Consider the following 22,947-nt stretch of genomic DNA (forward strand, 5'->3'; position numbering starts at 1 on the left):
AAGATGGATTATTTCTGATTTTATTGCCCAAATGTCATCATTAGATATTTAATCTCCTGTACCAACCCAAAGGTCTACAAAAGTCTTCTACAGCCTCTACCAGTGGTTGAATCTCTAGAATTCATTTTGCTCCTAATTTCAATCAGATCACAATTACAGATTCACATTTATAGCTTCCTTTATAGCTTTCTTTCTTTAAAGAAGTAGAGAAATTAATTTTTCACTAGAAAAACCCATTTAGCAAATATTTCCCTGAACTTGGGAATGACAAATGCTCTGCAGTAAACCCTGGTTTACCTTCAGTAGCACACAGAGACCTCCTCTGAAACGGGCTGAGTAGGACCATGGACTTATTTTGACCATGTCTGATGACCCCTCTTTTTTTGCTATTCAAACAAACCATGCCTTTTGTCCTTGTCTGCTTAGAAGTCAGTACCCTAAATAGTGGATGGAGAATGGAGAACTCATTGCCCTTGATTAGTGGGAATTGAGGCACAGGGAGGTTGAAGTGACACTTTTCCATGAATTAATGAATTTTTGTTGTCCCTTCTATCCAGGAAAAAAGGAGGCTGTAAATGCAGTTGGCTGTCTGCTCTACCACACTTCAAGTCAATTGACTGTACTGAGGAGTCTCAAATGTTTTCTTTCCTCATAAATTACCTTCATTAGCTATGTAAATAGAACCCTAATGAGATACTAATTAGCTGTTAAGATTTCGATCTCAAATAACACAAACACTTGTGCTGTAACCATCTGTTTGTGTTTGCCAACGTGCAAGCACGTGCCACCAAGCAGACAACCCCACAGGGCTGCTGCCCTGGCTTCTGCCTGGGCTTTGGATCAATACCTCCAGCTTTCTCCTCAAGGATTTGTGAGGCTGCACCCTCAGATCCGCTCATTTGTCCTTGTGTCTCAGGCTAGAGGATGTTTTCCTTACTGACATTTTATTAGGAGAACTGAAGGAGTACATAGGGAGTTTGTGGACTGCCTAAAGGAGGATTTCACAGAATTGCAGCATAATTTGGGTTGGAAGGGAGCTTTGAAGGTCATTTAGTCCAGCCCTCCTGCAATGAGCAGGGACATCTTCAATTGGATCACATTGCTCAGAGCCTCATCAGCCTCACCTTGAATGAGTCCAGGGAAGGAGCATCAACCACCCCTCTGGGCAACCTGTGCCAGTGTTTCACCCCCACATCATTAAAAAATTCCTCCTTATATCTAATCTAAATCTACCATCCTTCAGTTTAAAACCATTACCTTGTCACAATGGGTCCTACTAAAATAATCTGTCCCCATTTCTCTTATAAACTCACTAAGTATTGAAAGGCTGCAACAGGCTGAACAACCCCAACTCTGCCCACCCCTTGTAGCCCTAAATTTTTCACTGGCACCAACACAAGCAAAATTAGAGAGCCCAGAAGGAGCTGACATGGATGTGTATCTCACTAAAATGAAGTATCAATAACCTAGCTCACACTCGATGAAAGAGCCAGTCTGAATTATTTACTGTATGTCATACTTCAGGTTTTAATTTCAATATATGGTGAGATGTACAATAAATTATTCAGCAGCATGAGAAATTAAAACGCAGTTTCAAACCCCATTGTATTTTCTGCTCTTAGGTTAACAGTCCAGTTTGCAACGATGGCTTGCTGATCTATTTTTGCAAAGGGTTTTTTCAACCAGAGAGGCACAAAGGCACACAAGTTTTCCATTGCAGCAAATCTTATCCAGCTTGAATCATTTAACAGCCCATCCTCCTTGAGATACACTAATGAAATACAGCTTGGCCAAGAGGGTCAAATGTACCTGCAGCAGGTTGGCCCAGGAGCTGGCTTTGTTTGCTCCAGCTTTTCCCAGGGGACTTGTAAGGGTGTGAGGGCTCTTGTCCTCTCACTTATATTATTATTCTGTGTGCCAAATAGCTTCTTAGAGACATTTTATATTACTTTCTAACTTTTTCTCTTCTCTCTGTGCATGATCAGTTTTGTAGGAAGTTCTTGAAATAGAGCTGGTGTTTTAACCTGCCCAGGCACCTCCTGGGTTTTTGTGTTGGGATGACAGGGAAGGAGGTTTCTTCTGCTCTGAACATCATGGGTTCAATACAGGGGCTGTTGCTTGGTCTTGCAAGTCATTTTTAGAGCAGCCTTGAAAAGTTCTTCATGAACACTTGTCAAGATGTTTTCCATCCTCTTTTTGGCAAACAAAGTAAGGAAACAATTGTCAATATTCCTCCTTGGGATCTCCTCAGGGAAATCTCTTTAGACATAAATCCAGGTGACAGTGATTCAAGTTTTGTTCCTCAATGGGTAACACCTCTGCAAAGTTACAACATCCTGAGCAATAGAATATGCAATATTCAGTCTTGAATATGCAACATTCAGAGTGATAAGTCTAAGATCCAATATTTCCTGACTCATCAGAGCTCACAAAGGAAATCTTTGTACTGTCTGAGGGAAGACATTCCAAGTTTCTCTCCATAAAAAAGCCTAAGTTCTTTAAAAATCATGACATGTTTATGCAGAGTAAAACAATTTTAGGTCAGTTTAGGACATTCTGTCCCTCTAAAATCTGTACTGCTGAACTTGTGTCCAGATGATAGGAAGTCTATATGTTGTAACAAGAACATTTGACAAAACTATATTTAAAACAAAATCTTCAAAGCCTTTGACCCATACTCAGGGCTTTATACAATAGCCTGCAAACAAAACCTTGTTTGCTGTTTTGTTTATAACTGGTTCATGCTTGTCTGTTCTGAAATCATGGGTCTACCCCAGAGGTTTGATGATGAAAATTGCTCCCAGTCAAAAGGCTCTCCACGGAAACAAAGTTCCATCAGACATAATGGCTCGAGGAGCCTCGAAAAAGTTTCATATGAAACACCCTGCATCTGATTGACTTCTGCTCTACCAAAGGCAAAGATCTGGAAAGAGCTCTGCCTGCCTTGCTGTAATACCTGGAAGCAGCAGATGATGTGTGTGACCCCAAAGTGGGCATCCTCTGCCCTGTGCCCCAGCAGGGAAAGAGTGGAAGTTCCCTGCAGCTCCACAGTGTGCTGGCATCAGCAGAGAGTTCCCATCACCCAGCCTGTAGTGCAGCCACAAAATCCCCAAGGAAAATCCTGGTGAAAGGCTGTCCCACTGCTGTGCAGGGATGGAGCAAGGAGCCAAGGACAGCCAGGGACCAGGAGCACATTCACCTTTCCCTCAGAGGCAGAAAGGCTCTGAGGTGCAGCCTCAGTGGGATTGCTGCAGAAGGGAAACTGAGCAGATTCAAGAGTTGCTGCTTTACCTGAAGTTAAAAAGGAAAGAACATTCTTTTGGGTTTCTGGAGAATCAGAAACCCTGGATTTCTGCCAGCCTTAAGAGAAACCCCTACATACACCCTTATGGCCAAATAATATATCTGTACAGATAGCTCATCTCTGAGAGCTCTCCAGCTGAAAAGCTGGGCTGAAAGGTGCCATAGCCACTTTAATATTGGTCCCTGAGGTGAGATGAACAGAAATCTGTTTGTTTCTTCCTTAGCTAAAGTAAAACTGCAGTAAAGGGCAGTGTGAGGTTGTTGGACTACTCCTACTTCAGAAATATCCCGTCAGGCTGGGATCCAGTTACATATTGAGTCCACAACATGTTGCATTAAGAACAATGGGCAAATCCTTCTGTGCAATGGGCCTCAGTTTCTGCACCTGAAATACTTGGTTAAATAGCTACCAGGCACTGCATAACCCAGTTCCTACATTTTAGGATGTGTTGACATGCCATATTGCCTGAGCACTTGGTCATAAAAAATAACAAACATTATTGATATTACAATAATACTTGCAAATTATAGAGATCTGCAATTATGTTAAATTAAAAGCAGGTGTGATTCACAATACTCAGATGGGGCAGCATTAAACAGGAACTCTACTACAATCAAACTGTTTCAGCTTAAATATTTGGATGTTTTGGATATAAAAATCAAAAGCTCAAATTTATATAGGTACCTCAGATAGTTCAGTAGAAACAAACCCTATTTTTCACAAGAAAATAGTTGCAATAGCAGATTTTGCCAGTCCACCCTGTGGTACCATGACACAATTTATCTGGCTGATCTCCCTGCGACTTCTGGTGTTACTGGAACACAGTTCAAAACTGGAACCTGGTTCTTTGCTGTCCAGCAATCATTTTTTAGAATATCTACCTTTTTTAAAACCAAAACTGGGACTGCCCCATGAACCAGTGGTGTTGGCTGGAGCACTGTACATGCAAGAAATAAAGGCAGCAGCATCCGCCTGAAGTTACTGTTCAGAGCTTAATTAATACCAGGGTTTTCACCCTCATATTGATACTTTCTTCTTGAATTGAATAGGACTTGACCTTGTCACAAGATCAGGGCAAGTCTGAAAACAAGGATGTGACATCAAAGCCAAAACAAAGGAATGTCATCGCATGTGTCAGAGGAGGATGTGATGGGGTCCTCTTACAGTAGCAAGATAATGTCACTGTGAATCCTGGGACACCTTCAGGGCTACCAATGCTCTCTCTGAAAAGGAAGTGCAGTGGGAAAACCTGGAAGGTGGCAATTTCTTTAAGAACCAGGAGATGTGGATGCGGTCCCTAGCTGGAATAAAGAAGCTCTACTGATTCTAATGGGGTTGGACAGATTCACATCTGCAGGAGATCTGGTCCACTGCAACCAAACTGTGGAAAGGATGTAGAAATTAAAATACCGCCTCACTGCAGGGCACATAAATTCATCACCGGCGTGCTCCCCGTGTAAATAAGGCCACAGCAGTTTCATTTGTGGGTAAGAGCTCTCAGTTCCTCGTGCCCCTCTCCAATGTGAAAACCCCCACTTAGGGCTGGTTACTTTTCCGCCTGATGCTCCGCTGGAAGAGCCGCACTGTGAAATCCCTGTTCCCGGCAGTTACCACCTCACAGGGGGGAGTTCCCTGTGCCCCCTCCCCTCCAAGACTTAACAGTACAGCCTTAGAAAGGGGATTTTCCAGTATAAACAGAGTTAAGCCAAACTCTTCTCCTGGCCTCTCCGTGCCCCAGCCCATATTTGCCCCACATATAATTACCTGTGGATTTCACCTAGAAGACAGAGGATTTCACTTATAGCCCCAAATAGGCAGGCTCTGACGTAATGGCAGACTGAGGAATATAGGTCAGGGAGGTGGCCTGGCCACTAGAAATGAATTTTGGAAGCAGAATAAGCAACCTTGTTAGAGGAGAAGATAGTAATCAGCAGTGGTCCTTGGATCTAAACATTTCACCTCCAGCACTCTTGCAGCTACAGCCCTCATCTGTTTCACTTTCCTATTTTAAGTACCTGACTCACATCCTAAATATTGACTTCTATTTTTCTATTAGCACTGGATTTTCAGCCTCCATATTGACTTTGACTGTACCTATGGTTGATACTAAGCCTCTCAGGTCAACAAACTTTTATAGCTGTTAGCTGCTCAAACCACAGTGGGCAGGAACTGGCACTATAGAGCAGTAGCTAGAAGCAATATTATTGGGAATTATAAATTATTCCTCTGCCTGAACTTTTCCTCTTATTCACATAGCTACATTCATTTTTAAACATGTGGCAAATGAATCGCACAGTGAGGACAATTGGGACTCTGTGATTTGGGGAGCACCCGCCACCACTAGCAAGGATGGATTCTCTCCTGGGAACAGCGGAGTAATGACGGAGTCACAGCGGGGGTACAGCGGCATAATCTGGGCCAGTAATGCCTGTGAGGACAGGCAACACCCAGCCAGAGGATCAGAAACCCCAAATCCATCTTTGCTGCACACACAAACCCCTAATGTCTCCTTTGGCTGACGTTTCAGTGGCACATGGAACTGAGCTGTTGCAACCAAACATCAGAGAGACTTGGCCATCCATCATTTGCAAAACACTTCATGTATGTAAGAAACAATAACAACATTAAAAGAACATTATGGCAGTGACAAAGCCAAGCCTAAAAAGTGAGGAAACGCAGCAATTAAGATTAACTTCTGCCTCACAGGATAATATTTTTCTGCAGACCACATACTATTTTTTGGAATTAGGACCCATGCTCGGGAGCAGGGACAGGGAAGGTCAAGCTGGCTACAAGCTATGTCAAGGATTTTACTGACACAGGATGGGTGCAGCATTTACATGTGAGAGGAACTGTAGGAAGCTGCATCCCTTAAAAGATGCCCCTTTGGGCGCTGCCACCCTTGGGGACGTGTCCCTACACAAAGAGCTCACAGAAAAGGTTGGTTTCCTGCCATCCCCCCTCTGCCACCCAACCTCACCGACAGCCAAAATGTCACCCCAATTTATCTTGAATTCTAAGTCCGTGCCATGTTCAGTTTAATGCTTTCTAAAAAGTTGTTATCACTGAGGAAATGATTACTGGGATGATAAGCTATGAATGACTTATTCATGCACTATTTTCGGTCCTTCATCAGTCTACTAGATCTCGTGCTTATGTTCCAATCCTTCACATGCTGATTAATTTTTCATGTGCTACTAGGCCTTTTTCAAGCAAAGGACTGCCAAACTAATGCAATCTGGCCATTTAGTAAGCTGTTCCTTTCCTTTTTTGTTTTTCTTACCCCATGCCTGGAGTACAAGCCCGTGGAAGGAAGGAAGGGTCTGTCAGAGAACTTGTATGATACTTGTGATTTATTATTAATTGCTGGCACAGCAGTCCCTGCAGGCCACAGGACCCTGGCTGTGCTAAGCAACGTCTGGATGCTGTGCTGGGCAGTGTATGGATTAGGAAAAGGGCTTTTCCCAGCCTTTCTAAGTGTCCCCCTCCTATGTAATGGGAATGGCAATAAAGCACTACTGGCCAAGTGCACGGGGGGGCCGTGCTGCAGCAGAAACTGGGCAAGTGTCTGGAGCTGAACCCTCCACAGCAAACCTAGGAAACAGGCTTTTCCCTCACCTGAAGTCTGCAGAATTACAGTTTTCAAGGATTTACCACTTAATGGCAAAATTCTGGCCCACAATTACGCTGTGTTCTCTCTGCCAAAGCACATACATGAACTGTAATCAGAGAGCAGCTTTTTTCCCATCCTCCCTCCAGCTTTGCCATGAGGTGGAAGAAACTGTGATGGGTTGAGCTCGCTTTTCCCTGCCGTGCCAGGAATGACACGTGCCTCATCCCAGAGAGCTGCAGCTCAGATGTTGTTGCTAAAAGCCCCAGGCCTGCAGCACACAGCCCATGGCCCCACCAAAACCAATGGACATCCTTCCATCTGCACCTTGTGGCAGGATCAGGGCCACAAATACAGGCCATGAAAAGTGAACAGAACATTAAATAAGTTGTGCCCTAAGGGAAGTGGCCAGCACCAGTGCTCAGAGTGAGAACTAACTCTGCTTTGGCAGGGACTCCCTGCACAGCTGTAGCCAAGTCTCTCAGGTATTTAATAGTTTGATTCCTCACCTATACAAGAAGGAAAAGGTAATTCTGCCTTCAGCAGAGCGCTCTGGGGATGACTGTCCTGGGTTTTGGAAGGGACTCTAATGTACAGCATGCATAATGACCCTAGATACCTAAACCTGATCCTTCTGGTGGAAACATAGCACTTCAGTTCCCAATTCCAGCTATACATTACCACAGCAGCAAGATGGAGCAAGATAAGCCTATTGTCTTACCCAGATCTCTCAAGCTGTATATTTTGGCTCTGCCAAGCCAGCACAGTTGCTTCTGTGCTGCCCTCCTATTCTGCAAGCAATGCAATTATCAGGCATTGGAAAAAGAAAATAAAATAATAAACCCAGGCACACAAAAAGCAGTGCTTTGTAGCTACCTGCTGCCATCAGGGACCCAGGTGGCCCAAGGGGGTCTGGTGTGTGCCTGCAATCAGCATGGCTTGTGTGCTCTGAACAGCTTGTCCTTACCCCATCACTCCACACATGGGAGACTATCCCCTTATTGCCCTCACCCAGGGCCCTGACCTCAATTATTAACTGCGTTTAGCAAGGACATTATTAAACCTGACTCTCTGCTCCCAGATGAGCTATCAGGTGTCTCTCTTTAACCCAGCAGGAACCTTTTTCTCACCCCATGCCCTCCTTATTACCCTTTAATGTGCCCTGCAGCCTCTGGAGCAGCTCTGTCCATCCCAGTGTCATTTCTAGGAGGACAGGGAAAAAATAAAACAACACAACAAAAAATGGAAAAGTCCATTCCTGAAAATTTTTTCCTAACTGGCTCTAAAACATTTTTCCATTTCCTTTCTATTTTAATCATCCATCTCTAATAACAAATTCTAAAAACCAACAGGTTTATCCAGTCACAGCAAACTGCTCAGCTGTGGATTAAAGCATGTTACAGTTTTTAGCAGGACACTACTCCTTTATACCTGTGAAAACTGATCGCATCTGTCTGTTATGATTAAAAAACAAGGAGATATTAATAAGAAGCTACTAATTAGCTTGCATTTTAATCGCTGCTTTTATGCCAAACAAACACAGGAGTGCCACTGAAACATAATCTAAAATGTCAGCAAATGTCTCCACTTTAGACCTTGGCAAGTGCAGCCTGCAATGTGCTGATGCCACCAGGGCACGGAAGGGCATTAGGCAATGCTCCCTGCTCCTCTTGGGCTCTGGCACAGGAATGCACCAGGCTGTGGCTGGGGCATAACCCTGGAGTGAGTGAGAGCAGTCTAAGGCAGCTTGGCTTCATGAGCAGCACCAAAAGCCCAGTGGAGGCTGTTCCAGTGGCTGAACCAAGGAGACCTTGCTCCTCTTCTGCAGGTTTTTACAGGAGGGATATGGCAGGGCTCATCTCTTGTTGGCAAGGAAGTGCCCCTGTGCCACCCTAAAAACGCAGTAGCTGTGGATAAGTGGATTACCTGGGAACCTCAGTCAGACATCAGCAGTGTCCCTGCATCTCCCTGAAGCCTCTACATCCAGCAGCAGTGCCAGCTGCCAGCCAGAAGTGCAGCTCTCCAGCACCAGGCACAGGCACTGTGCCAGCAGTGCCCCTTGCAGTGCCCCATGGCTGCACCTCACTCTCTGCTCCATCCGGGCAATCTCCCATCCCTCCCAAAACCACCTCGTGTGAGAAGAGCTGCTCTGGGCCTGCACTTCTGAAAACAACCACCAAATTTCATTCCCAGTACTGTCCTTTACTACATGTCCGTGCAGTGCCTGGCATCCCAAAGCCCTCATCTCCTCCAGAGCCCCTAGGGGCTGCTAGATTGCAAAAAATACACACCAAAGACCAGCTGGAGAGCAAAACATTCCTCAAACCTATCCTTCCACTCATGGCAAGCAGCTGAAAAACGCAGCAGCCTTCAAATGAAAGGCTACGACTGAATATTGCAAGTGCGATGAACGTTTTATGGATGAGAATGCTCCCGCCCCTCAAAATATTTGTTTTCAATACCCACAAAGTAGTATAATGTCATTTAGCGAGGAGAATTCTGGCAGTAAAGGCACAATCTGGCAGAGCTACAAGTACTGTAGGTGTTATGATACACACACAACATGTTTTACAAATAGAAAGTGGTTTCCAGAGTTCTTTAATATATTCTAATTTCCCCCACCTCTACCCAAAAAAGCTGCAGTTATGAAAATACTGTTGCATACTGAAATATTAAACTAGAAATCTTAAGAGAGTTGTTTTTTTAAAAAGCTCTCTTTTCAGCGATTCCTTCTTCTCTCCTTTTTTTTTTTTAAGTCAGGTATGTTTTTAGCAACTTAAACAGGTTGGGTTACCCACAAGAAGTAGTAATTTTTCCACCTAGCAGATTGAGGCATTCATAGCCTCTTCAAACATTTCTAAATTTATTCTCCAGTATTATTCAAATAGAAATATTTGCATGTACACCCTGGATCGGATAAAACCCTTTTAGTACTAACTCATGGGTAGAAACCACACAAATGAAGAAGATTAAAAAATGCACCTTCTTTGAATCCAAGGAGCCTTTGCAAGAAGTCCTTCCAAAAAGCCATCCTGTCTCAATTGGTTATTATTTCTTCTTTTTGGAGGAGAATCCTTCTCAAGAGCAAAATCTGTAACCTATACAACATGCAATGAGACACAGCCTCGCCTGGCTAGCAGCCACACGGGCAAAGGGTTATTAGCCTAATTTACAGGTGGGAGACCAAAGGAAAAAGGGACCAAAAAGGGAATTTGCAAGGCCACCTGAGACACCTGTGGCAGCTCCAGAACAGTTTTTTTGCTCAAGTCCCATGCCTCAGTCACAACACAAGGCTTTCTTCCCAAGAAACACATCAGTTGTTTCTTGTGGATTTTCCAGGAGCAGGAAAGCTGCTTTAAATTTTCTGTGTCTCTGAGGTCACCAGCTTCACTCTTAGGTGAAATAACCAGACACAAAGCCCCTTATACAGCACTCAGGCATGAGCAGAATCAACCACTGCCCCATCCAACCTCCCATCCAAAGGAGGGAATGTCAGCTGCCTGTGTTTGGGCACTTCCAAACCAGACCTCCACATAAAATCACAGTGGAGACCCCAGGAGCCTGATCCCAGGAGGAACATTGCAAGGAGGTATCAGGCAGTAACATGGAACAGTAACTGGAGTGGCGTCCTGCACCTGAGCCATGGGGGCCCAAATTATCTGGGCAGTGCCACAGGACTGTGGGCACAGCACTGGGCAGCTCAGCACAGAGCTGAGCCTCGCTGCTTCAGCCAGCACTGGCTACTCAGTGCACATCCACACTGTGAGGATACACGGGAAGTTTCTTCTGGGAACATGGATGAATGGGCAGATGTCTGCTGATGACATCCCAAACCGGTGGCATAGACATTTCATAATCCAAATGAAGATGTTTCTGGTTTGTCTCAGAGGATAATCTCCAGGAAATGCAGCGTTCTCAATTCACTCACTTGGGATGGGGGATTAGCAACCAGGGAATGAGTTTCCCTACAGGGAGAAGAGCAAGCTGGAGGAAAACTGCAGCCTACAATCGGGTTTGGCAAGCTGTGCTACCCTAGGAACAGGACAACCTAAGGGAGCAGGACCTGGAACCTACTGGGGTTTCTCAGGCTTTGTGACCTGCTTATTCCCACAGCCTACTGCGTTCAATCCAATATATCTGTTCCAGAAAGAAGAGCAGCCTTTCCAATTGTGAGCTTCTATCCAATTGTGAGCTTCTATCCACGCTCCCAGCATGGAACATCTCCCAGATATCTTTTAATTGTTACATATCAGACAATCATGAAGCTCCATGTAGGTTGTGAAGAGGGAAAAGCTCTCATGCTGCACTGCTGAAGAGGGGATAATGTGATGCCGAGAACAGAGCAAGAGCAGGGTGGTATCTGTGTATCAGCTCCAGATCACGGCCACAAAATCTGTCTGCAGCCTCAGGACAAAAACTGAGAGAATAAATTGGTACAAATTACATGAATTACCTAAATAAGGCTTGTTAGAAAATTACATCTCCATGCTGCCACCCGTTAGCCTGCAAGCAGCTCCACAGACAGCAGAGGAACTAACATGAAAATAAAATATTACCCAGTAAAAGGTGGGTCTGAATGATTGTACCTTTAGCATTTCCTACCTGCTTGCAAACAGACTCCTACCTTTACAACTCTATTTATTGGGCCAGATTCTCTCCTGAACTCAACAATGCTGATTCAGGCTAGCTCTGAATCCGTGATTTACAAGCATTTGCTGATAGTCACTGTGGCCTGTTGTCTGTCTCTGGGTCGTTTGCTAAGTTCTGTCATATGGCCTGTGGTGTTTCCCCCTCCTGCTGTTGCCCAGCTGCCCCAAGGCAGAGGATGGTGAGCCCAGTGTTCCAGCTCCATCCACCCTTTTGTGATGGGCTCTTTAACCTCGCTCTTCCCCTTGCAAATCCAACCTGGGAAACACAACTCTCACCATCAGTCCAGTCTCCAGTGGAGGTGATTCCCAACCCAGCAGACCATGTGGATAAGTCCTGAGGGACTTAAGCATGTGCTTAAGTTCTCTGCTGGATCAGTGCCTTTGCAACCAGTCCGACTGCTTTGTTAGCAGTGCTGAGCACCAGGGCTGAGCTCCAACAGGAAATAGCAGCTTCCCTTTGAAGTCCTGCCACTGATGTTCACGTAGGTGGGACTTCAAAGAAGAGCCACCGCTTCCCCTCCCAGTATCGGAGGCCCCAGTGTTGGAGAAGCAGTACTGCTGGTTTTAATTGCATGAAGGGATGCTTTAGGGCGGACGATTCAGCCCTTCTCTGAAAAGGGACATCTTGAAAAAGTTCCCACCTGCTGGCAAGAGACCCAAGGAGAGGTGAACCCGCACCCCAAAATATCCTTTAAAACAAAGCTCTGTGGAAAGAAATCTCATTCCCTTCTATTCCCTGTTTTCCACAGTGCCACTGAAAACTACCTTGTGAGCATCTAGTTTACTCTGGAGCTGTACTCCTGGCCAGCGTAAGGGCCCCTTGCCAACTGGATGTGGATGAGGAATGGCCAACCTCAGCTCCCATAATAGAGATCACTGGAAAAACTGACTTCAACAACAGCCAAACTGAGCCAACATGAGGAAATACCCCCACAGGCAACCTACATGGCTGATTCTGCTGCTGACTGGCAGTGCAATCACACACCGGAGCTCCTCTCATTTCTCTGTATCTCTTTTCCTTGAGGGAAAACAAAGCAGAGAAGTCCACATCCTAAATGGTGTCAATGAACAAAAATGACATCAAAAAGTGGCTTCACCTCTTCTCTTGCAGATTGCCAATATTCATCTATTCTCCCAATCTTCAGCAAGAAGCAAGACTCAGTCAGAGGGGAGAGGGATCAGACTCTTAACACAGCAAACCCTGGGGACCGTGGAATGCACCAGAGAAGCAGCCAGCATTCCCAGGAACAAGAGAACCTGTGCAGGATTTACATGCATGTGCAAAGCTCTTCCATGTTCATATTGCTTGCTTTTTCCTCCCTAAATTCCCTTTGTGTATCCAGATTCCATACATTTCTCCATTCAAAAGCCACCTACACGAGCAGGCATGGATTTTGAATGAAGATGAGTAATTCTGTATTCTTCAAGGAGTGAATCCTTTGTGACCTCTCTACACAGAATTCAGCTGAGCTTTGCTGTTCTTGTCACCAACTTCCCATGACCTGGTCATCTGCCCTGGTCATTTCATGTTTTGTACTTCCTCACACAACACTTGCATATTGCTTTTGGAACAAACTCGAGTCAGCAGGAAAGCAGTGTATGCCAGTGGGGATTAATAAGAGCAGGAATTTTAACCCCAGTAAAACCAGCTAAGCAAAGATGTGCCCCAAAAATGCAGAGAGCTCTCGGTGCCAGACCCTGAGGGGCTGACAGCAGCACTGCAGTGTGACAAGACTGGACTTGACCACTCAGATGATCCCAGCCCAAACCCTGGTGTCTGCTCTGGTGTGAAGAATGACCAAAAAGCTCAACTGAAACAATTCCTGGCTTGGGACAAAAAAAATTTAGTATAGAAAGGCCTTCATGCTCCTCTCAGTGACACAGCCATGGTTTGCTCAACCAGCTCAACAGCAGAACAACCTGTGTAGAAATGTTTGAAAAAAGATCTCTTTTTATCAATAGAAAAGCTATTTTTTCAAGACATTTCCCTTAGAGTTTTGAACTTCTACTAAAAAAATGCCAGTGTGCATTCTCAGCCAGAACTATGCAACTATTCTATAATCAGCAGTTTCCCATGAAAGATTTTTGAGATTTAGGAGTCTGGGGGTTTTAATTGCTATTTTTTTCTGAGTGTTTAATCAACATTTTCCACTGAGGGAGGAAAAATATTCTGGTCAAGTGTTGGTTTCCTTGCAAGGTTGAGAAGGGCAAGGGGGAGGAGGGGTCGCTGTATTTTTCCTTAAAGACACAAACATTCTCTTATAACTGAAGTCACCATGCACTTGTGAGCCTGACAAATTTAGAGGACTTAAAATCAATCAATAAAAAAAGAGCTTGACCACAAGGGAAGTTTTGGTCAACCCTTCAGCTTTACATCATAGACAACATTAATTTTATCTCAGCCTTAAAAAATTAAAATAGAAAAATGCATCTTCTTGGAAAACAGCAGTTATTTTCTTCCCCTGCTCAGATATTTTTATAAGCCTGGTTCCACCAGCCTCACTCCTGTTGAGAATCACCTTTCCCTGCAGGGCAGAGCATTTATTTAGAGGTGAGATATTATGTCCCAAGCAGGACACTGAGATGTCCCCACCCAACAAAAACTCTACTGTGCAGCTGAGCTGGACCAGCTACATCCCAAGTCCAAGTCTGGTTTGCAGCATTCCCCATAGTGTCTGGATACTGGCCTCTATAAATAAACAGGCCAGAAGGTCTGGAGAAGAGGTGAAGCCTTTCTCATTAGCTGTGAGCAAGGAAGGAAGTTGTACCTCACCAAAGACTGCGGGAATTCACAACTCCCTCCCTTCCCTTAATAGCACTGCTGGAGGCGGAGAGGAGCAGGGCAGAGCAGCCTGACAGGGATGGTCCAGCAAAACTGTTGAGACAACCAGTGAAATGAAATTCCACACATAAGTCAGGCAGAACTTGCCTGACAGATACCTTTCTTGCTGGCTAATCAGAACCACAATTTATAGCTCTTTCCATGAAATCTCAGCAAAGAACACAATGGCACACAGACTGATTTGGTTCAGTGGCAAACATGTTTGAACTTTTGTTTGTTCAGAGAATTGGTTTTGACAGCTTGTTGTGTGTTGTTCTGGTTACTTACCCACATTAGCTTAGCAAAGCTTCCACTGGGAAAAGGTTTCTCTGGTCCAGAAGGAATCTCCTGGGCAAAACCAACCTGACCAGAGCAGCCAATGATTTCAGCAGCCAGAAGATGTACTTTTGAAGGCCTGATACAGATCAGGGAGTTGGACTTGGATCTTCTAAATCCAAGAGGGATATCTTAACCCCCAGGCAAGAGGCCATTCTTGAATGTTGCTTTCCTGTAGGAATCACTTCACACTGCATTTAAGTGATACAATATTTGCTGGTAACAGCCAGACCAGTTCTGCAGAACAGTGACCCAGAAAGAGCAGGAACATGACCCTGGGTCTCCATGTGCCAGACCAGTGACTTGGCTATCCACTGGTTTATTGCAGTAATCAGGAAAAACAAATCCCTTTACAGATCCTGTGTTTTCCAGGAGGAATGGAAAAAACTGGAAATCTCACAGCATCCTGAGCAACAGGGGAAGTGTTTCCTCCCTGCTGTTATGGGGGGCAGATCCGCGGTGTTTATCACCTCTTGTCGCCAGAGCCAGGATCTGGCCTGCTGCCTTCCACCCTCATTCAGAATGCACTTTCATCTCTAGTATAAACACCAAGGATTATCAAAAGCCCTGTTGACAGTACTGCTCTCATTTTCTGCTTTAAGAAGTTGCCAAAATGTACAAAATTAAACTACCCGAATCACAGTAGGCTGTTCTGTCAGTTTATCCTATCGCTAACATAATACTATTACAACTTCCTTCCTTCCTTCCTTCCTTCCTTCCTTCCTTCCTTCCTTCCTTCCTTCCTTCCTTCCTTCCTTCCTTCCTTCCTTCCTTCCTTCCTTCCTTCCTTCCTTCCTTCCTTCCTTCCTTCCTTCCTTCCTTCCTTCCTTCCTTCCTTCCTTCCTTCCTTCCTTCCTTCCTTCCTTCCTTCCTTCCTTCCTTCCTTCCTTCCTTCCTTCCTTCCTCCCTCCCTTCCTCCCTTCCTCCCTTCCTCCCTCCCTCCCTCCCTCCCTCCCTCCCTCCCTCCCTCCCTCCCTCCCCAGGCCACAGGGGGTACACTGTGAAGGTCATTGTGCTCAAGAAACTTCTCTGGGAATTTTCTCTGGAATTGCAGGAGTCAGAAAGAGGAATGAAGGTTGTCCTTCACCCACCATCTCCAAGAGCATATTTGAGGACTGTTCCTGCATTTTTCATTATCTTCCTAGGTCCTTTCAAAACTAATGGGAAAATGTGGGCCTCAAAAACATAGAATTGGGTTCTTTCTTATTTAATTAAGAAAAACAAGAGCAAAATGAGCAGCACCATTATACACACAGCAACTCTGTGGAAAACTTCTAGGAAAACAGGAGCAATGCCAAACGTTTCTTTAGCTCTGGAGTTCCTAAGCAGGGAAATGCATCCCCATAGCAAAGCATGCATGACATTTGCAAATGACCTTCACTTGAAATCGAAGTGTAACATACATTACCTCAGTACATAATTCATTCTTAATCTATTAACATGTGACTCATTAACATATTAGTAGCAGTAGCAGTGTTAATAGAAGTAATACTAATAATCCTGTCATTGTGGTGCTAACAGGTCCCAGCACGCCAGGTCTTCTGCAGGCCTTCGACAAAAGGATTTGTGACTCAGCATCACAGAGGTGGTGAGACAGAGTTTTGATAGTCCTTCCAGTTACTTCATGGGATGTGTGCTATTATCTCTCCTCATCTCCCCGAGGAATCACAGAAGATCTAAATGTGCAATCATAAGGTTTGTTCAGGTGTAAGATCCCTGATGGTATCTTTGCTGGACATGGGATGAAACCCTAAAGAATATCCACGGGCTTTTTTTGCATATTCCTTAAATATTTCTGCTAGTACTCCATCAGGTGTGAAATGCCTACTGAGCTCTTGCAGAGATTTCTGCTTCTCCAGGATGCAACAATACTCTCACCTCAGGGAAAGGTTTTATGAAGTAATTTTGCAGAATTTGTCAAGAACTGCTGGGGAGGAATTACACACAGCCTAAGAAATGCTGTTGTACGTTCCTTTTTCCACCCTTGATTTCCATGCTTGGAAATCTCACCTGACAGGAGTTGAGGAATGACTCTGTTAGTTTGGGATTTCCAGGAACACAGTTCCCGTCATGCTGAGGGAAGGTCCCCACATGGCTGAGCCCACCCACAAGGCTCAGCCAGCACTGCCACCCAGCCAGCAAAGCCTCAGAGCCCAAAAGAAGCACACTGACCTGCAGCCCAGCTCTTCCAGAGAAGAGTCACACTCACAGCTGAAAGTTATTGCATGATTTCTAATGCTATAACACAGATCTAATTTACCCTAAGTGCAAACACTGCTCACGAGGCTTGGGGAGAAATCAAAGTTGGGTTTTCAAGTATCCTTGAAAATCTGATGCTTCTAAGAATCCAGTGTTTGGATCTTGGCTCTAGAAAACTGATTAGAAGACTGAGGAGAAGCCTTGGCTTCATGTGCAGACAAAATCTGCAGGCACAAGTCTGCCTCTGCAGAAAATGAACAGATATTCTGTGGTATCTTGCCATGTATCCCTGAATCTGTGGGATCCAAAATCCACACCACAATGGAAGGTAAGACTGGGCAGGCTGGGAGCCACAGCTGGGATGGAAAATATCCACAGTACCATTATATAAAGGACAATAAAAAGCAAGGCTCTAATTACCTTCCTGCTAACCCTCACCACGCTGCAATGAAGTCTCTGCCATTAACATCTCATCTACATACAAAGGTAGAGCATTGTAGAGTGTATTAGAACAGGGAAAGCACTACAGCTCTTTTTGAAAAGAAGAGTTGTAAAAGCACTTTGACATCAAAATAACTGCATTCATGTAAGGTCTTGTCCCAGTATAACCAGTGATAAAAAAACTTCAAGAATATTTTCCTAACAAAAAAATTGTATCAAGGCAGTTTTTATTGTAAGCAAGGCCTAAAAATGGTTCTTCAGACTAGGTTCCAGGAAAACTGTCTAATATTCCAACTCTTTCCCAAGTGTTGTGATGCCAATTACAACCTTTAAAACTCCTGACATTGCAACGGCCCCAGGCAGCCTTGGAGTCTGCCCAGAGACACTGAAGGTGCAAAGCCAGGGACTGATGTGGGCTCCAAATCCAGAAATTCCAAAGAAGGAACCCCCTGCAATCACAGTCTGTCCCTCACTCAGGTGGGTGCTAAAGGACTCCCTTGGAGGCTGATGATGTCTGGTGAGGTTCTGATGTCTGGCGCTAACTCAAGGGAGCTCTCCAGCCTGAGAGCAGCTGGAGACAGGACTCCAAGGCCACTGCCCTGCCAGAGGTGGCTGGGGCCACCGGAGGAATTGCAAAGGTTTACCTTCATAACTGGTTTATCTGGCTCACACCTGCTGGCTTTTCAGAGCCCCCAAACTATTATTATCAAGAATCTTGTATTAACTACTGCATGCCTGAGTTAGTGAGTACACAGGCTCATCGGCTGGGAATGGCAAAACAAATTCTCAAAGGCAGCTCTTTCCTCCTCCCTTTCCTCAGGCTTACCTTTATTTTTAAACACAGAATCAAAAACAGCCCAGCTCATCCCATTCCAGGTAGGAGGGAAAAGGCACCAGGATCCTCCTTGTCTGTTTTTAGTCTCGTTCAGAGTTCCACACAGATCTTCCAGCTGACGGGCAGAAGCATGTTCATTGGGCACTTGCTGGAACAGCCATAGCTCTCTGCCTTCCTCTTTCAAGTAAAACATCCCTCTACAGTTTCTGCTGGAGTGAAAGACAGCAAGTGACATCCCATTCCTCACCATCCAAGAAAAGAGGAAAAGCTCCCTCATGCCTCTCTCCTACTGTATTTCTCAGTGTACGAACAGTCCATGTTTTGGCAGGTGAAATACACAACTTGGATCAGTGACTCCAACTCTGTGACATCTGCAGAGCTGTGAACTCTACCTTTACAGGGCTTCCGCGAAGCCTCTTCTGCTGAATCTTACTCCTCTTCATAGGTGGGGACAATCTTCCCAGGACTTCTGCACTGCAAGAATATGGACTTTTATATTCAGACTGCCTTTATGGAGACTTTGAGAGGAGAGCTCCTAAATTGAAACCACATTGCCCAGCCTGAGCCAGAGCCTGCTGCATGAGCCCTGTCTACTCCCCGAGTCTTTGCAGTGCTGATTGCTTCCCGGCCAGAGCACAAAACAAGGGAGCTTACAGCTCCCCAGATTCTGCCAGCATGGAAACTGTACTTGACGAGCAGTTTGCAAAGCTCCACTAGAGCTCTGGGACAGGCTTCTGCCTTTCCAGGGTCTCGGTGGGCACAGAGTGGTCTGAACAGCTCTTTGTGTCTGTAGCTGCTACAAGAGAAACACCTTTCCTCTTATTTTTTTTTGAAAGAGAAGCTGTTGGGACGTGCTCACCATCTCGCTCTCTTTTGATAACTCTTTCGGCATCCTTCCGTTTTCTGGTTATTCATTTGTTACCCCTGAAATCTGATTCCTGATCTCAGCCCTCTCTTATCAGCCCCTTTCACTGAGGAGTTCCAAAGCAACGGGTTAGTTTTAATCTTTGCGCTCTTTCTCTGTCCCCGAGGCCTCGTTTTGCTGGGGAGGAGGTGAGTGATAGGACTGACGTTGGAGGGGGGAAGGGGCTGCCATCCATTAACTCCCTGTTATCTCTCTATTCATCTGTCCACAAAACAAAGGTATGATTGTTGCTCCAGCTCCCAGACCTGCGCTGGCTTCACTCCAGCTCCCGTGGGTCAGAGGGGACATGGAGGCATGGCCGAGCACAGCCCAGCAGCCGGGGACAAGGCCTCCTGCACGGGCTGTGTGCCCAGGTCCTACAGCCACGTCCTGCCCTGCCCTGGTCCCACCGAGGGGCAGCTGTGCCCGGCCTGGCCAGAGCCGGCCTCCCTTTGAGCCTGCCCGTGAAACACGGCTTGGACTCTGCACCACCCCGGCATCTGGCAAACCCGTTCTGGGCTGTGCTCTCATTGAAGCAATTATATGGGATATAGGGTGCTAGAACATGAGTTCCTTTATCTCTGTTTCCCACATTACACCCTTTCCTAAGGCGAATTGATGCAGCCCCATTGAAGCCGAGGCACTGATTGACACCAGCTGAAGATCTGGCCCCGATTCTGCCGTGCCTTGCCTCTGGGGAGTCATTTACACCTGTTCAGAGTGCAAAAGGCAACCAGCAGCAGCCACTGGAGCTGCAAAGCAGCAAAGTCCCATCCCATCACCTTCAAAGCCTGACATGCCACGCACTGATCAGTGGCACAGGGCCCAGTTCCCTTCGCATCTCAGTTGGTTTTGGCGTTGCACATAGACATCCTCTCTTCAGCTTCTAGTAAACTTTGAGATCCCTGCCAAGATTCATGAAAGAAAAAGTTGTGACCCAGTTCCTGGAGGGTGACTTGGTGTTAATAACTTTCAGTGGCATGATGACACCCTCATGAAATCTAGCACCACACCGGTCGGTCCACGAAATGTGGAGCCAAGAACCAGTCCTGATCCAACGTTACGTGCTGAATATCTTTTCCTTTCCTTGCACACACAAAATCCCTGGCAATTTCCGGAAGAACTGTAGTTGTGCAAGCCAAACAGGGCTTGGCTTACGTTCTGAATCATCCAAACAGTGCGAGTTTGCATGGACAACATCAGCCTTTGAGCAAAGCTTGCCAGCACTGCAAAACCCCTGAGGTCTGAATGAGACCCCAGTTGACTGCAGCTGGCTGGTTTGCCTGGGCTGTCCCTTCTGCCAGCTTTAACCGTGTGGCCAGAGAGTCTTGCAGGGACTAGGCAGAGCAGTCTCCATTCACTGCAGTCACCTGCAGGAACCGAGGCTGAACTTTCTTTGTCATTTTACTGCTCTCAGCTTGGCACTATTTGGTGGTCTCTGCAAACAATGGTAAAGCTGGACAGGCACAAACACACATCTTCACAACCTCTTATCCTTGGAGAATTCCAGGCATGACAGTCTCTTCTGGTTTTTGACATTGCAATCCAAAATCCAGTGAAATTACTGTAAGGCCTCCAGAACTGATTTCAAACAAAATGGACCCAGCATTTAAATGTAAGGTAACATGTTTAGACCTGTGGGTTGCTTTGGGCTTCTAATTTCCATAGGGATTTGCATAATAAAATACAGTAATAGGCTGGGCGAGTACATTGAGCAGTGGCTGTCAGCCAGGAGTTAACGAGCTCCATTGCAGACTGTTTAGCCCTGGACAAGTCACTTGACCTTCCAAAGTCACATCATCCCCACCTGTGAAATGGGATGGTAATACTTGCCTCACAGGGGTGTTGTGAGGATTAATTAGTTGCTGCTTGTACATCACTTTGATGATGTTAAGAACTACATGCCTGCTAAGTATTGTTATTGTATCATAGTTGGGAAGATATTGCAGTTGGAGCTAAATCCTGTCCTTGGAAAATGAGGCGTCTTTCCCCACATCTTGTAAAATTACCTGCTGGGCTTGTGCAAGCAGCTTTTATATAACATTGGTACCAAACATCAACATGCACCTCGTGTCTCTGAGGTTGTCCAATCCCTGGAACAATGGCCTGCTGGGAGTCATGTGATGCCCCATCCCACCACAAACAGCTCTGGGCAGGAGCCCTGCTGCACACTCTTCCTCTCCCTTTCCCCACAAATTGAGATTAGGAGATGTTTCCATCGGGCACTTTAGTGGTGATCTCAGGTCTAGGGCTTGGGGCCATGCACACTGCTCACTGCCAGCGGGACAGCCTGCTTGAGATGGGGCACTGGGGACAGCCGAGCACACTGCCAGCAGGACAGAGCCCTGGGATGAGACACAGGGGACAGCTGAGCACACTGCCAGCAGAGCAGGACAGAGCCCTGGGATGGGACACTGGGGACAGCCGAGCACACTGCCAGCAGAGCAGGACAGAGCCCTGGGATGGGACACTGGGGACAGCCGAGCACACTGCCAGCAGGACAGAGCCCTGGGATGGGACACTGGGGACAGCCGAGCACACTGCCAGCAGGACAGAGCCCTGGGATGGGACATGGGGGACAGCCAGGCACACCCCAGCACCTGGGACATCCACACCGGCTGCAGCAAGGCGGAATGGCTGCAGGAACACATGGATACAAGCACAGGCACAGGCAGATACAGGTAAGCTCCCCTTGTTGAAACTGTAAGCCTTGGGGGGATGCTTCCTCTCCCGTATTCTCCCTGAGAGGAGACACCTTCCACCTCAGCATTTGGCCCTAGATGCCACCAAAGAGCACACAAAGGAAAAAAATTCCTTTTCTGCAACAGGCTACAGCTCAGGATCATTAATAGGCTAAAACCACAGTATCCAGCCTACTCAAGGAGTTATGCATCCAAATCTCGGTGACATTTAGTGGAAGTCAGCCAAATGGCTCCCTTTGATTCCTTTGAAATTTGAAACATAACTGTCAGTGTATCTTAGACGTGTGAACTGCTCTGAGAAGTCTCCCATACAGATTAGACTGCGATCAAAGTGTTCCATTAAACAGAATTTTATGAAGACAGAGGGTTGAGGCCAGGCTGATCAGCAGCAATATTATATGAGAAAACACAACCCCCCAAAGCCAGCAAGTTTGAAAGGGTTAAAGAAGAAGGTTGTTTGGGTAGCCGGTGAACATTAACTATCATTTTCAAGCAGCATGCAATGACTAGTTAGCAGGGCTTATCATCCCCAGCTATGTGAGGAATTACAATAAATGCCTGAAATGCAAGCAGGTTTCCGGCTTAGGTAGGTAAATAATGGAAGTCACTATTTTTGTCTGAGTTGCAAGAACTCCCCTCACACAGAGGTTCCCCACCCCCTCCCCACTGTAACACAGCTAACTCCACTCCCTGCTGCTTGGCAAAATGAGGTTCTTTCCTGCATCCTTGGGACTTTTGCTTTGTCTGCAGAAGGAGCCGACTCACGAATTCCTTTTCTGTGGAAAACAAGAGGTTACGTTTTCTGCATTCATTTGTTTAAAATACTTCCAGAATGTAATGACTTAAGGATGAGAGGAGGGAGATACGACCTGCTCTGAAATGGGGACTGCATGATTTGTAGGGAAAAAGTAACAAAAGAAGCAACCAGAGCATAATTCTGGTGTTCCCAAAGCCTCCTAGCAATCTTCCCCTTGCCTTCAGTGGCATGAAGCACCATCCCCTGCTGAAAATACTCCCAAACTATTCAGTGATTCCACCGCTGTTTGAACAGCCACTGGAGAAAACTTCTGGCTGCCTCTGCAGAATAGAAATAGGATAAACTCTGGATAGCACTTAGTAGTAAATAGGGAATAAAGTCATTACAAT

General features: G+C 45.8%; 1 protein-coding gene across 20 annotated transcripts in view; it reads right to left on the minus strand.

Annotated features, from left to right (window-relative positions):
• The window catches only part of BMP2 (bone morphogenetic protein 2), a 235,838-nt gene that overhangs the window by 17,041 nt on the left and 195,850 nt on the right, over positions 1–22,947 (minus strand). Inside the window, exons 1-2 of one of the 20 annotated variants that reach the window (XM_086873863.1) lie at positions 18,588–18,669; positions 18,187–18,404 (exon numbers count right to left, since the gene is read on the minus strand). The exons of the other annotated variants lie outside the window; for them this stretch is intronic. The gene's annotated coding sequence lies outside the window, so the exon portion shown is untranslated. Of the gene's footprint in view, positions 1–18,186; positions 18,405–18,587; positions 18,670–22,947 lie in introns of those variants that run through there. 20 annotated transcript variants of the gene reach the window in all.

Source organism: Cyanistes caeruleus, chromosome 2 (assembly GCF_971803275.1).
Source record: "Cyanistes caeruleus chromosome 2, bCyaCae1.hap1.1, whole genome shotgun sequence".
In the NCBI taxonomy this organism is placed as follows: Eukaryota; Metazoa; Chordata; class Aves; order Passeriformes; family Paridae; genus Cyanistes; species Cyanistes caeruleus.